Source organism: Rosa chinensis, chromosome 5 (assembly GCF_002994745.2).
Source record: "Rosa chinensis cultivar Old Blush chromosome 5, RchiOBHm-V2, whole genome shotgun sequence".
In the NCBI taxonomy this organism is placed as follows: Eukaryota; Viridiplantae; Streptophyta; class Magnoliopsida; order Rosales; family Rosaceae; genus Rosa; species Rosa chinensis.
This window is the reverse complement of record NC_037092.1, coordinates 5,056,213-5,064,020: the sequence shown is the minus strand read 5'-3', so window position 1 is coordinate 5,064,020 and position 7,808 is coordinate 5,056,213. Positions and strand designations below refer to the sequence as shown.

Below are 7,808 nucleotides of genomic sequence, written 5' to 3'. Positions count from 1 at the left end.
ATACAAATCCCTAATAGACTTTATGTAAATGCAGTCCACATCTGGCAAAGTAAATGCCAAGTGGTAACAGAAAATTGGAACAATTCAAAGACAAGTAGATTACCCTAGAAACCAGGGTTCTGTAGAAAGAAACTTAACGAGAAAACCCTAAAAACATGCAACAAACTCCTTCAAAAACAAGATCAAAAGCATATCTTTAATATGGATCAACAGGTCCTTATCGATTGGCAGAGTTAGATTCTTGTAACCTGGTCCGAGGTGGAATTTGTATATCTCTTTGGCTTCTACCCCTACGGGTTCTCTTTCTGTATAGACCAAAGTAAATATATTCCAAAGGCAGAATCTTAATGCACAGAGGCATAGGTATAAAACATAACCACAGAAAAAGATGGATCTGAAAGTCCGGATAGTACGTATACATCATAAACTGTGGGAGTGGTTAAATTCTGCTGGGCCTGCAATTAAGGCGATTAACTCCGTAGTTAGTATGACGTTAAATTTCAGTCATGAATGCGGCGATTATTACGACAATAACTACGCACAATGATTATGATTATAAGTGCGCAAGGAATGACTATTATAAATACGCAATGAATGACGGTAGTAAGTACGCAATGATTAACTGTTATTAGTGCAGCAATAATTGTCATTATAAGTGTGAATAAATGCAGCCATCAAAGCAGAAATAATGGCGGCTTGTTCCCGAAGTAAGTCATCACCTATATAAAAGAGGCTCGATGTCCAGGTAATCCATCGAATTCCAACTTGTTGTACTCCACTACTCAGAAACGTACTGACTTAGGCATCAAAGGGTTTTCTGCAGGTACCCCCCCCTTCTCCTCGAGCTGACGGTCAAACTCCAGGTCAACGCTTGAGGGAAGTTCTCGATTGTTCCCGGTCAGCTCCCGCTCCAGTCCGCATTCATTGGTGAGTCAAACTTCTCAACGGAATTTTTCACCTCCAATATAAACCCTAAAACAAAAATCAAAAGCATACTTTCTACATAGATTTTTAGGTCTTTATACGTGCCCTGATGCTCACTGGGTTTCTCTTTGAGTTTACCTCCTACATAAACCAATAGTAAATATCTTCAAAAGGGAGAATGTTCATACTAAAATAGGAGGAAATAAAACAAACCCTAAAACAAAGTTCAAAAAGAGGACTTGAGTACTGACTGTACTAGCTAGTGTTGGGATGAATTAAGAAGCATCTCGATCAAAGGCAACAATTAGATATGTTTTTCAACATAAACTTAAATACACGTATGCAGTTGCAGTATTATGCCAAATATACAAATACTTGGCACCCTGGTAACGTAGACAAGCACGTTAGTGTATAATTTAGGCATAGGCCTCGCGTTTCCTATTCTCTCATCCACTTGAAAACTAAACAATTGCTACTGCTTCAATCTTATGTGACTTATTCCCAGCAAATTAAGAACGAATTTCTTCCATTTCAAGCTTAGCAAACCTGAAACACTAAATTATCCTACATGAACAAATTAAGTTCAACACATAAACCAAAAGTAAATACATTTTAAAGCGTGAATGAGAATCCTGGTACACAAAAACATAACCAAAGGAAATTATAGTTATGAAATTCCAGATGATCCTCATCACAAACCCAGAAACAAAGCTCAAAAGCCATACCCTGAGTATGGATCTCCTGCTAGGCTTGGGCCGGATTCTCGCCGTGGATGGATCCTGAGTCCATGATACTTAAGATGGCGGAGAGAGACTGCCGGACTCAACTTTCGAGATAAAAGATTTTCGGGATTGAATGTGATCGTCAATTCGTCATATTATATGAGTTTCGTCATACTCAAGCGTAGCCTCTACGCGGATTAAAAAAATCAGTTTTTTGGGCGAAAAGTTTTGGTCATTCTTTTGTTGCTAAATTTGAACGTTACTCCTTAAGTTCTATTATTTTATCCGCCAAACGCTCCCTATTGAATGTCAATGAAAGTAGAACCCACAATCTTCAAATATGAACTGCATATTATTTTTTTCAGCAAGCAAGCTCCCAAGGAATGTCTCCTATATATAACTTGATCCCTTGTCTGATCTAATATTCTAATTTGTTGTTGAGGCCTTAAATGTAGGATAGAATGAACAAATACGACTATCATGTGTGGTATTTCTCTGTGTGACCAAAAATCAAATCCATATAAAATGTATATTTTACACCGGGGAAGGGGAAAACAGAGTGGCTAAACCTTGATCCAAAGTTATTTGACGGTTATCGTACACCATTAGTGTTTTCTGATGACATTTGTATGCTCCTTTGCCTCTAGCGAGGACCTCACCATCTGAGTCCACTATCCCTTCCTTCATTGAATCATCAGCGCAAGCACTAGGATCTAGAATGAAAGCTTTCACCTGTTGTATGTTTGCAGGAAAAGAGAGAGAATCAACAGATGCAAAAAAGTTACTTGACCTTCTCCAGAGCTCTTGGTATTGGAGTAGCAAAGCTTCTTAACTTCAAAGTAGCAAAGTAAACTATATGGCTCAGCAGTTTGATCTTGCTCACCTTGAAGTATAGCACTTATGGTGCCTTGACATGAGTCCCAGTGCTCAACCCCGTCATTAACGAGAGCAAGGACAATTTTGGGCAAGCCCTCATAATTATAACGTCTAGATAACCATCTGAGAACTTCATACAAGGAGCACACATACATTATTCTTCTCACACAAATAAGGTCTGAAGTATTTGTTTCATATAAACATCCCCTGACTGTAGAACAGAGAAATATCTGAAGTAGAGATGTTATGCAATTTTACAGACCAACCTTGGTATCAGGAGCTGCCCTTGTGTCTCCACCTCCCCAAGGTACATTGTGAAGCCACACTGAAACAAACGGTCTTTTGATTGTTCTCCAGTTCATGTTCTTTAGATTAATATCAGGTCCCTCATAGCCAAGCTGTCGAACCTTAGTAGGCTTTTCTTGAATTGGATCAGTGTTAGTAGATTCACCATCGTCATTGTAACTAGTAGGCTCTCCAAACCCTTCCGCATCTATTATATTGCGTCAAATGCACAATTCGTTGAATGGCCTAAAATAAGAAACAATTGGTATTAAACTATTAATATCTTGCCATTTAGTACCAATATCCCAACATGTTAACCAATTTTAAGCAACTCGCCAAAGATACATAACATACAAATAACAGAGTGAGCAAGGTATAATCTAGTGGACTAGAACATAACAAATGAGAGGTTAAAACTTACATAGAAATCTAGACGAGCACTTCCCATCCAGCTATACTTTTCAGACTCAATGTCAACATCTGCTACTAAGCCTGAAAGGAAATAAAATCATTACATGTTACTACTCCAACTGCAGTACTTTTACACTGTAAGTTGCGTACTTTCAGGAACATGTAAGGAAGTTACATATATCGAACCTGCAGGAACTACTCCAAGAGGCATCTTTGTTGCAGTGTCCCAATCCTCTCTCTCAAGAAGTCCATTTACTACCTACTCAAAAGTGTGGTACTTGTAAGAAGAAAGTGATGAGCTTAATATATGCAAAAGTATCTTCAAGACAAATTAATCTACACACACATATATGAATAGTACTAATGATATATCAGACTTGATCCCCTGTAATAATATAGTTTGTAATTCAACACTGCTACTAAGGAAACATTCCAGCTCTCGAAAGGTGTTTAACCGAAAAATCACTACATGTTTACTAAAGCTACAACCAACCTCAACCAAGATTCCATCCCCACTGACGCAAACAATGCCATCATATCTAGATCTAGAGTTTTCGCAACTTCCTTAGCATGCAGTTGATACTGAGTTTCTGAAAATCACATACACACAAATTTCCAAGTATCACCAACAATCCGAAAATCAAAAGCTCGAAAGCTCAACAACATGTAATATCTACCAATGCATAAGATTTCAAACCTTGCGGTGTATACTGAACACCAGCATCATCAAAAAGCGGCTTCACTTCATCAACAAATATCTTCGAAGCCGATTTTCTCCCTCCAAATGGATTCACAAAAACAAACAGCCTCTTCGGCCGTCCTGTTTATTTTGAAAAACAAAATCAAAAATTAAGAAAAATTCAAAAAAAAAAAAAAATTTGAACTTGATCGAACTTTAGCTTGAGCTAAAAGAAACTGAAACAAGAACAGCTCGACAGTTACCGAGAGAATCGATGAATTCGAGAAGCTTCTGGCACCAGAGCCTCTGCGAGTCCTCTGATAAAGGCTCGAACACCAAGTCCTTCCTGACCAGACCTCCTCCGGTACTCCCGACGCAGCAGATTCCACCTTCGCCGTCGACCAGACCTCCGATTCTGATCTTCGGACCCTCCACTTTGACCCCGAGGACCTCCTTCTCGACGATCAAGCTCCTCTCGCCACTCTCCGTCCACCGCAGCACGCCGTCGGCGAAGAACGTCATCGGCGTTACGGCGCCGTTTATGAGGACCCGGTCTGAGAGTAGTGCTTTTGGTGAACTGTGTTGAGTAGTGCTTGTTTCTTAAGAACAGAAGCTGTTAGAATGTGATTAGTGCTGAATTTGCTATTAGAATGAGCCCTTTTGTGATAGAAATACCAGCTTAGGATGGTTGTTGTATGCAAAAAGCTGAAAGCTTTCAACACTTTGATAATCCATTCTGCATCAGCCAGCTTTTATTTGTTCGACATTTTTAACCTAGCAATCATACTATCTCGTTGTTCGTGTATTTTTCGTTCTTTGTGAGATTTATGTATTTATTTTTGTTTGGCTACTATTCATTGCAGAGGAGACTAGAAAAGGAATTGGCTCTCTTTGGCGGAGCTCCCCAGCTGCTGAGGGAGAAGCTGACGAGAATGATGAGGGAGATGCGAGCCTGGGGGAAGATGAAGGAAGTGAGCCAGACGCGCCAATTTCTGGTATTTTCAAAAACATTGTAATGCATACACGATACTTTTTTCTTTTTTTGTCAGTATTTGAAGCTCATGGCTGACTATCTTGGTTACTCTAGTGCTGCTAAACCTTGCTGCCTATCACTGTAGTCTTAATTATTTGGTTGTTGGTTTCTGGGCTAGTAAATCTCAATAATAATAGACACTGGAACTGAGAAAGTATATGAATTGAAATGCACTTTAATCACATCCTTGTTACTGAACAGATTATTTGATCATATTGTGGCTAGATATGAGTTGCATATGCTTTTGTATAAAGCATTAGTGAAGTAATAGATTTTCCTTCCATAGTTGGGGAAGATGCAAAAGTTTCGATACTACTGATGGCAAAAAGACTTAATCCCCTTTAAATGCTCTAGCTTAAACAAACATAAAAATAAGAGTCATAACAATTCCCTTTTGCATCTGTGACATGAACTTAATTGTTTCTGCCTTCTGGTTTTGTATGTTTAGATTTGGATTTTGGTATATCGTACCGATTCATTTTATGCTCCTCAATATGCATTGGAGTTGACCTATTTCATGTGTTCAAATGTACAACAACTTACGACAATGGAGACATAAAAGTCACAGTGACAACAAGCGAGATCTCTCAGGAAGAGGAAACACATCCAGTTAGAAAGACAGAGGCTGTAGTGCCCGAAACAGTACGTTGGAGCTAATAAAAAGAACAGTGTTCCTGTGAGCAAAATTGCAAAAAGAAACCATTTAAAAAAGTTGGAAAGCGCAAATCAGGGCCAAAGATGCAAAAGATAAAAGATAAAAGGAAAGGAAAGGAAAATAACTCGAAGAGGCTTACTCTACCCTTAGCCAGTTCTTTGAAGTTTTAGGATCTACCATGTGTTCTTGCTTTGGAGATCTATGAAGTATATGAGTTCAGCTGACCAGAACTTTCATTTGGATTTCATTTTGGGTTTAACTTTGAACAATTTATGAGCATGTGGAACTGGCTTTTAAGTAAGATCATGCTTCAGCTGTATACTAAAATTATCTGTACTTGACTCTTGAATGAAATCAATTCAGTGTTACATTGTTCTGCATAATCATATCCAAGAACTTTTGCGCATGTTGTGGCATCTTGCCGTTTTTGCTTGTGTAGTGGCAACTTTGTTAAAGACTTAAAAAGTGTAGTTACCCTTTCTATTGTAAAAAGTTCGTTTGTCACCCAGTATTAAGGTTCAAATTTGTATCAATAATTGAGTAGTAGTGTATGAACAATTTCACTATGACTCAGTTTGTCATTAGGCTCATCGTACAGTCACCTTTAGATGATGGTATTGAATCTGTAGATAGCCTTTCAAGCTATATCTTTGTTTATTTCCCTTTTTCATTTTGTTTTAGTATCCTTGTGAAGTTCCATGTTTCATATCCTGGTAGTTTTGAGAGAACTCCTAAAAATTAAGGTAATTTTCTGAACTTAGGGTCCCTTTCAGTACTCCCACTGGCGTTGAGGCACCTAATTTCATTGACCATATAAAACAGCAGAGAAAGGAGCCTGAAAGGCCTTTACACCATGCAAGTACAATCATAGACACTTTCTTTCAGCCTATTAACATTTGCTGAATCAAATTTTTTCTTTCTTTCTAATTGTTCTTCTGAACTGTGTTGCAAAGGTACTTGAAGAGAACGAAGAAAGGATTGCTTCAGGGACATTGTTTGGAACGACTCACGCATGTGTTGTTGGTAGGAGTTTAGAAGGGTGGATCTACTGAGAGGTCAGAAAGCAGATAAAGTGGATGTCACTCTACAACCTGAAGAATTAAAAGATCTGGAGAATGTCTTGCATGAAAAGTAAGTGTAACTCGAGGTTCAAAGTTTTCCACTCTGCCTTTTAGCGGGAGAACCAGGGAGAATCAGTTTGGGACTTGTAATGTTTTTCACAAGTATGAACAAGCAAGGGAGAAGGAGAAGCTGCGAAGTCAGCGAGAGGATTTAAGAGACATGGTCGCCATGTATACAAGTATTGAAATGCAATTTAATCGCATCCGTGTTACACAAAATGTTTGATCATGTAGTGAGTTACATATGCTTTTATATAGAACATTAGTTAAGTCCTAGATTTTCCTTCCATATCGTTGGGAAAGATGCAAAAATTTCAATAGTACTGATGGCAAAAGGACTTAATCCCCTTTAAATGCTCTAGCTTGAACAAACATAAAACTTAGGAGTCATAACAATGGCCTTTTGCATCTGTGACATGAACTTAAGTGTATCTGCCTTACTGGTTTTATATGTTTAGATTTGGATTTTGGTGTATCATACTGATTCATTTTATGCTCAATATGCATGCATTGGAGTTAAACAAATTTCTTGTGTTCAAAGGTACAATAACTTATGACAATGGCGACATAAAAGTCACAGTGACGACAAGCGAGATCTCTGGGGAAGAGTAAATCCATCCGGTTACAAAACCAGAGGCCGTGGTGCCCGAAACAGATGGAAGCCCAAACCCATTCTTCTGGATCTTCATTAGTCCTATTTCAGGTGCAAAGCCTCTTCAATAAAGACCTCTTTCTCTCTTTCTTTCTCCCCCATTTCCTAATGTTCCTGTGAGCAAAACGAAACCATTCAAAAAAGTTGGAAAGCGCAAATCAGGGCTAAAGATGCAAAAGAAAAGAGATAATAGTAAGGGAAAGGAAGATAACTCTGAAAAGGCGCTAGGTACTCTACCCTTATCAGTTCTTGTTCTTCGAAGTTTTTGGATCTACCGTCACATCCTTCCTTTGGAGATATATGAAGTACATGAGTTCAGCTGACTAGAACATTCATTTGGGTAAAGTGTTTTCCTTGATTTCTCATTGAAGTATGTCAATCATATATACATGGTTGCTGATCAGTTTTGTTCCTAAAGATCAGCCATTACAATGAATACAATTGAAGCAC

General features: G+C 38.4%; 1 pseudogene; it reads right to left on the bottom strand.

The window, feature by feature from the left end:
- Positions 1-2,010: 2,010 nt before the first annotated feature.
- Positions 2,011-5,765, bottom strand: LOC112202972 (annotated as a pseudogene).
- Positions 5,766-7,808: the final 2,043 nt, after the last annotated feature.